Source organism: Poecilia reticulata, linkage group LG5 (assembly GCF_000633615.1).
Source record: "Poecilia reticulata strain Guanapo linkage group LG5, Guppy_female_1.0+MT, whole genome shotgun sequence".
Lineage (NCBI taxonomy): Eukaryota > Metazoa > Chordata > Actinopteri > Cyprinodontiformes > Poeciliidae > Poecilia > Poecilia reticulata.
Genome location: NC_024335.1, coordinates 24,051,423 through 24,060,047, shown reverse-complemented (window position 1 = coordinate 24,060,047; position 8,625 = coordinate 24,051,423). Strand labels below are relative to the sequence as shown.

The 8,625-nt window shown below is 39.7% G+C and overlaps 1 protein-coding gene across 1 annotated transcript in view; it reads right to left on the bottom strand.

Moving 5' to 3' along the window:
* The window catches only part of col7a1 (collagen, type VII, alpha 1), a 76,974-nt gene extending 68,509 nt beyond the window's left edge, over positions 1-8,465 (bottom strand). The window contains exon 1 of the mRNA XM_017305020.1: positions 8,116-8,465. The gene's annotated coding sequence lies outside the window, so the exon portion shown is untranslated. The remainder of the gene's footprint in view (positions 1-8,115) is intronic.
* Positions 8,466-8,625: the final 160 nt, after the last annotated feature.

Sequence of the window (8,625 nt, the reverse complement as noted above, 5' to 3'; positions counted from 1 at the left end):
CTAACATTAACTAAACCTTAATTCACATCTTACCTCTAAACATTACCCCTGACCCAAAGTAATGAATCCATCATATTAGGACAACACTTTGGTCCTAATATGGTGGAACTAATATGACACTGGACATATAATGGTGCGTTTACACCAAACACATTTTGACTGCCAGGCGCATCTGGTTTACATTCAAACTCTATGTGGAGGCGCGTCGAAGGCAGTTGTGGCGCTCTTCGAGCGTCTAGTGCGGCGCCATTTGAACCGTTCGAAGCGTTTGACACGTCCAGTGCATCCAATACTTCACATAGACTTTGAATATAAAGCAGACTTGCCTGACGCTCAAAACGTGTTTGGTGTGAATGCATCATTAGAATGTTAAATTTCCATCAGTGGCGCAAAAAGTGGGTATGCAGCGCATGCAACGCAAAGGAGTGCAGCACCAGAGGGGGCGTCAAAACCCCGTCTGGGGGCGGGGGGCACCGATGTATGTTTTCGCATCCACCTGAATAAAGTGTAGTTGCGCCACTGGTTCCTATGGTAACAATGACATCATCAGTGATGACATCACTCTTTGATGCATCAAAGGAATCTCTCTCTTGAGTGTAGCACACAGACTGTTTTTTCAGACCTGTTCCTTATAAGTTAACTTGTAGGTTSCTGWAAYTTTKAAGTTATGAATCTTCTACAKGAGCATTAMAATTATTTKAAGGCACAGAATCAGCCTAGTAGGTTCACATTCTCAGGTGAGAGACTCACCTGGTATAAAGTTAATTTTTCGGTACTGGAATTGCACCGAGGATAAATTACTTTAATCAAAGCATGTCATGAATATACGTGCATACATTCCATCTTAAGTACATAGCATAATAGTTTTTTGTTGCTTTTTCCATCACTAGATTATATAACCTTAACAGCACTATTCAGAGATCCAATGAGTTTATAGCAGCAGCCCTGTACACCAACATTTTCCTAAACATGTCAATAATACTTTCCAAAAACTTCCAGAACCATATTACGTCAAAGCTGATAACTGATGGTGTATTAAGCAATCTGTACATATAAACAGATTGCAATTCAGCTCCTGCACAGTAGGTTTATACCTCAGCTAACTTGAACCGCCGTTGCTCTTTTCCCTCCCAGGGCCCGATGGTTCAGTTGCTATGACAATGGTAAATAAAACGCAAAAGGAAAAGGTCTAGTAACCGAGTGTTCCACCATGTCTGTAGTTCTAAAGAGCAGCTGTGAGGGGCAGACAAAAGTCTACGTCTATTTTGAGTGGCACTGTTTTGTGTTAACTATGTCGCCACAGTTACTCGAAATGCCAACAAAAGCAATTGCTCCCCACATGGGATCGAGCCACACATTTTGATGTATATATTGTGAAGGGGACATGCAGCGGTACGAGCCGCATTAACAGTACTAGGAAGAGGCAGTTACTTTGAGGTGTAGAACAATAGGTGCCTGCCTATGCACTGCCATGGCAGGGCCCAATTCCGAAACATTATAAATTCAAGATTCCCCCTAGAAAACCTGCCAAGCCTGGTAGTTGGCCTGTCATGTTTTGGGGTTGAAAATGTTTAAAGTTTACAGAGAAAGTGCATTCTAACTATAGATTGCACAGTTGGACTTACCCGGGAGAACATGTGCAATACTTCCATGCTGATATGGTTCATCACCAAAGAGCAGCAACTGAAGATTTTACCAGGTCCATCACCATAGTTTTATGACTGACCCGGTTCACTACAACACAATTGCTAAACCTGATGCACAATAAAACTGACGTCTATAAGCTTCGCACATGTGGCTCTTACGGTCCGAATTAAAAATAATAACAAAGTCAGTGGGTAATTGTTAATTTTTCAACCTTCATACTAAGGATTTTAATTCACACTCAAAAATTCAGAGAAATAATAATTTTATGTAAGCAAACTATGAATAGTCACAGGAAATGTGTATTCTTTCCACAATGCATTATGAGACCTGTCACTACGCCTGTTTGTGAAACTACTCACTGCCTCTCTCTGTGCCCCGTTGCTATGGTAATTAATTATCTGCACCTGGGCTGGCTCTCTCTGTCAGACAGTATGCTGGAGACAGAGTTTCTATACTTGAGAGACACCCAGCCATGGTATCAAGGACCCTGACAAAAAACCATGAACCCTAGCAAAATGTTGAAAACATTTTACGGGAGCAGGCATGTGTATCTATGTCATGACAGACTTTTAGACCAACAGGGTGATATTTGTGCCTGTGAGGGGGAGTTAAAAGAGTTTTGGAGTCAGAAATCCACTGTGCTGTTAGTATGTTTCAGAGAGAAAGTTTACTGATTCTGTGAGACACTCAGCCTCGATTTTTCCCGTTTTTATCAATTTATGTCATCATTTTAACTCAGAATCCCACTAAAAGCAATAACTCCCTTCTCGGGATCAAGCTGAACGTTTTGATACCACTTTTGTGGGGGTGGACGCAGCGGTTCGGGCTGCATTAATGGTGACGGACGAAAAATAAATGAACTACTAGAAAATTCCTGCAGAAATTTTACGGGGCCTGCCAAAGTGTGCCCGTCGGATTTTTAATATAGCGTTCTGATGCAAAAATGAGCAATAATGCTAAAGAAAGTTGCAATGTAGTCAATAACCTACGGGGAGTCAGAAGCATGTTCACTAAGCTGTACTCGTACCATTTAGTATGTTGCATAAGCTAAAATGAGCCAAAATGCTAATAATAGCATGAATGCTATCAGTAGCATGTGGAGCATCACTGGCATGTTGTCTGTCATTACTTACTCCATTCAGTATATGAAACAATGGTAATAAGTAAGAATGATGCTCAACATTAGCATAAATGCTAAGCTGAGCTAAATTGTAGTCAAAAACCTGTGGAGAGTCAGAAACATGTTGATGAAGCTAGCAACATTTTGTATAGTGAATGGAGTAATGACAGACAACATGCTAGTGATGCCAAACATGATACTGATAGCAATCATGCTAACATTAGCATTTTGGCTAATTTCAACTTATGCATTAATTTTAACAATATTAATGGTGCAAGTACAGAAAAGTGTTCCGATGCTTAATATTAGCATCAATGCTAAGCTGAGCTAAATTGTAGTCCAGAAATACTGACATTCTGGCTGTCAAAAGTCAGTTCTAAACCCTGTGATAAAAAGCAGATACTATTGTCCTGCCTATAGTGATGCACTGATTCACTCAGTTTGAGTGGCCTATTGCAAGTAAGTATTACACATAATGATGGGTTGTAAGCTATTCATCACCAATGTCCAATGACTGAAGATCTTACCAGATCCATCACCATGTTTCTATGACTGATCTGGTTCACTACAATAGTACATCAGCTGAACCCAGTTTTCAATGAAATTCAGCTCCAGACTGACGACTATAAATTTCGCACATGGTGTTCTCACTCACGGTCTGAAAAAAAAAAAAAAATTAAAGACAGTGGGTAATTGTTTATTTCTCGAAAATTTTCAAGCTTCATACGAAGTATTTTAATTCACATTAAAAAATTCAAAGAAATACAAAATGTATGTAAGCAAAATATGAATAGTCAGGAAATATTTATTCTTCCCACAAAGCATTGTGAAACCTCTCTCTGAGCCCGTTTGTGAGACTACTCACTGCCTCTCTGGGATCCGTTGCTATGGTAATTAATAATCTGAACCTGGGCTCACTCTCTCTGTCAGACAGTTTGCTGGAGTCATTCTATACTTGAAACACTCAGCGTCGGTCTGAAGGACCCTGACAAAAAAAACCATAATCTCTAGCAACATTTTGAAAACATTTTAATATTATATCTTATATTATCTTTTAATCTAATATAACTAATTTGAGGGGAAACGATAATAAAAGCTAATATTATCACTTACCTGAGAGGATTATTTAGGCTTTAATTTTGAAATTTTCATTAAGCTTCATTTGAAATGGCCACACTAATCCCATGTGTAATAGTAATTGGGTTAAATCATTTATATAATGCTCAAAACACAAGTAGTTATTTTTACCCAATTTGTGTTGCCGTGGTAACTCCGAATCCCACCAGAAAAAATAGCTCCCCTCCCGTGATCGAGCCGCAATTTTTGATACCACATTTGTGGGGGTGCACGCAGCGCATTACGGGCCGCATTACGGTTGACGGAAGAAAAATAAATAATAATATACAAACATTCTATTGGGTGAAGAACAATAGGTGCCTGCCATGCAATGCATGGAGGCAGTGACTGACTTGCATTGCTATGACTTGCCCCTAACAAACACTTAAATATTGGTTCAATGAGCAACAAGCTGCAAACAGCCTCTGGTAACTTATCTGATAATCCCTATTGAAGGTTGGCGCAGTGTTACGGTATTAAGGAATTTTAACCAGAAAGCACATAATAATTCTTACTTATCTCCACTGATTCCCTTTTCCGTAGCATTAGTATGTGTGCAGAGATCAGAGCCTTACAATAGCGTTTGATTATTTTCCCAAACTTCGTTGTTTTCTCCTTCTCATCTTTGATCTCAAAAGGCTAAAAGCTCTCAGCTGATGACAAACGGTTATTTCCCTGAAAGATGCATACCCGACAAGACTACCAGCTGAAGATTTTATTTCGGTCCAAAACATTCTCATAAAGCCCGAGAAGTTGCACATGTAAATCTTACTTTTCCTTGTCTTTAAGTATTTTCAGATTCCACACACTTAAAACTAAATTACATCCAAAGATCTCCAGAGAGAGCACATCAGCTTGTATACATTTCATTTTATTTTCCAATTGCCGTGTTAAAATTGGTGAAGCGGTCGGCCAAATGCTTTTGTGCACAGTGCACCAGTTTTACTAAAGAAAAAGATATAAAACCAATAATGAGACCGATGGACCCAAGCTGCCAAAGACCTGTAACATTTTAGTGGGAACACAGACAAATGCCAAATGGCTTCCTGCAGTCAGAACAGTGAAAAACTTCTTTCTGGAAAAGTTTGGTGCTTCTTTTTTTTGTTTGTTTGTTTGTTTTTTGCCTCCATCTTTGTGTTTTTAACAAATAGTAAAATTAACTTTGCAACAATAAGAATCAAGAGAAAGGATGCGCATAATTTGAATTGTGGGCAGCAGAGTAACTAGAAAAGCTTAAGCAGATTTTCCTGCTTGTGTTTGACTCTAGAAAAACAGGGTTGAACGTTTACAGCTACATGTGTAACCAATAACATAAATACCTGCAGGTTAAACAAAGCTGTGCTTTTGCTCTAGGTTTGTACGTCACAATCAAAATATATACAATTAATAAATGCTATTAATTACATTGTCGGAACTGCAGTGAACAATGCGTTACATAATCTCAGAAGCAGTATGAATATTTGTTGATTTCCTGTTTTAAATATAAATATTAGATGATTAGACGGTGTCTCTGTGTAAATACCATGATCCTGAGAAACCAAGTTGTTTTTACTCAAGATTATTCTGTGGTGAGAATCGCACACTGGACTCAGTACCCAACACTGTGTCATTATATTTATGGTCACTGTGAGTTTTTGGATCTCGGTAAAGAAACTACAGAATCTCCAAAACCCATAGAAACTTTAGACATGTGTTCACTTTTGAAACTCCTGATTTGTATGGCCACACCCCGTACAAATCACCCGACAAATTAAACCAAGCAGGTATAATTAACGGTGAAAGAATCAGTAGTAAATAGTTCCTCAAAGTCATTTTTAAACAAAGTCCAATTGAAAAGTAAAGACAATGGGCAAACACAAGCTTCTGAATAAGTTTAATAAGGTCTTTCCGGGACAGAAGAAAAGTACTATGACTCATCGCAGAGTTTCTGGTAGGATTTGTATGAAAACTGAGCAAAGCTATAAACTCGGGCTCTGGCAGAGTCACAGAAATGTGGCTCGGTTCAGATGGGTTTCTCCCAGCAGGAGCAGTGGGCCACTACCATGTGACAGAGTTCAGGGCAGACTGTGAAGTAAGTGGACATGGGAACTGAAGGGTCAAACGAGGGCGACATGTCCCACTAAATTACCCAAGACTGCTAAAAAATGATCACACCACAGGGATCTTGTATTTTTGGTTCTATGCTACTGGTAAGAATAAATGAGTTCTTGTCAGAGGTTATCTGAAAACCCTCCAAAGATTCTCAAGTCGAGAACAAGATCCATCACTTCTGCCATCGTCGTGGTTTTCAGCCAACTTCAATAATCTATTATGAAAATAAAATCGCCTCTCTGAAAATAGCCTCCCAAAGCTTCAAGTTCGTTCCAGAATTTCACAAGCTTTGAGTTTCTGTTAAGAAAAGATGAAGAGACTTAATCGAGAAAAGTGCTCTCTTTGTCTTCAAAGACTAACTCGTCTCTTTCAGGAACATGAATGGGGCATGAAAAGACAGAGACACAGCAGCACGCCTGCCTTCCAGCTGACTCAGCCAAACCTAAACACGATTAGAGACTAAATTAAGTGAAATCAAACAAAAATGACTCATTGTAAACTACCGCTCTAATGCAGAACAAAAATGGATATCCTACTTCTAATCCTCAGCCGAGGAAAACGAAGATAATCACATCAAACACACACAGGGACCCAGCTGCGGCAGTTCTCAAATGTTGGCACCAAATGTCAGAGAGGCACCAGAGACCTAACCAAGTCTGGCTGCAAATATGCAGAGAATGAGGAGTAGAAAGAAAAAAGCAAGACGGTGAAGGTGAAGCAGAAAGAGCCTGATGTACTTAAAAAAAAACTGAACTTTTTACTGTTCTGAGCTAAACCACAACAAAGCTGAGGGTGCAGTCGGATGTAGACCAGATAATTGAAACCAATAAAGCATGCAGAGGGGAGTGTGCATACTTTCCTCTATCCTAAATCAAGGACTGTCACTGTCTTCATCCTAAATAAGTTCAACTGAGGTCAACACACTTAAAACTGCCGAGTTATTTATTTAGCCAAATAAAGGGTTCATGTTGGGGCAAAAGTAAGACAATTTCAACCAAATATGTGGTCAAAATGGATGCAGTTTTCATTAGACTTCTTAAAAAAAAAGTCTAATGAATCTCAGGTACATGACAGCCTTGTTTCTGTCAGACTCCTCCAGGGCAGCTGGAGCTACTACAGCTACTACATTGACTACAATGTAGTAGCTTACCACCTTTTTTTTTTTTTTTTTTTACCATATTAAAAAAGTATTTGGCTAAACGGCTAGTTAAGTACTGAACGGGGAACTTGAGATGTCTAATCTAATTTAATTTGCGAAAATGATGTGAAAATACAGAAAAAATATAAAATAACAGATTTGTGTAGAGAATAATGAAATAAGAAACTAGTACATATAAGTGACATCATTAAAAATAACACATTTGGGCAGCAGAAGCATGTTTCCAAGTTTTCTAATGCATAAAAAGTTAGAAGCCAACACTTGCTGTACTGTGTACATGTTAGAGCTTTACACAGCACTTCCATTGATAATATGTACCTCTTGCTCTATGTGCCATTTGACCTCCAAATGCGCTCCACCAAAATACTGTTTCTCAAGTAAAATGTTTCACATGTAAATGTCACTCACTGCCACCTTCTATCAGGCTAATGAAATAAACTAACAGTAAAAACAATTCATTTTAATCCAAAAACTACATAATATAATCAGTTTTCTTTTTCTTTTTGCATCCACTGACTTTGAAGTTTGACTTTTGTTCAAACCCAGTTGGTAAAGCAGCTGAGTTGGAGGAAAAAACTAATTAGTTTTTGTTGCCTTTTTGTTCCTAAACCAACAGCTTTAATAGTGCACACTCTGTTTCTGCTAGATTTCCGTTCCATTTCAGGGTTTGGGTTTAAAACGCGTTGTTAAGACTCAACCACGAGCCATTAGATCTTCGCCTTTGAATGGGATTCATAGCATTTTTTGACAACACGTGCGTAAAATGGAGAGGTTTTCTGAGAGCAATCCTTCGTGACAGTGATGTTGCAGCAGAATCAGTACCACACGGCACCGCATGCAAGCAGATGTTACGTCAGAGCGTTTAAAACCTTGCGCGAAGTTTTCAGGCAGCAGATACCCGTTTTATGAAAATGGCACTTTGAAAAAAAAAAAAACAACTTTGCAATGAAATGCAAAAAAAGAAAAAAAAAGTTTTGTCTACCTGGGGATTTCTGCTCTGTGCGCCGGCCCACAGCCCGCCGCTGTCCACCTGTGGCACATCCAGCCCGAGCCCACGGTGCGGTGGGGGGGTGTTTTCACGCAGCAGTGATATCCACAGACGACCGGTGGCAGAGTTTCACAGTGTCACAACTTCACGGAGCAGGAACGCGCCGCCACCACCAGCCAGCCAGCTCAGCGACCCAGCTCTGATCGCTGCATCCCTGCAGGCGACAGTCAGCAACGTGAAAAAAAAAAAACAGTTTCTGATTCCCGAGGCTGCCGCCTTGTTCGAGGAGAGTTGAACACAAGCAGGAGCAGAACAGTCCAGACTTGTCGGGACGCCTGGAGGAGAGCAGCTCCTCAGCTCTCCCTTTCTCCTGTTTTTTTTTTCATCCTCCTCCCTCCCTGCAGTCGAATGCAAGTCAGACTGAGTGTTAGTAACATCTTTATTCCTCCGGGTAAGATCGATGAAACTGGACTCGTGGTTTGTTTATTTATTGGCTCTATATAT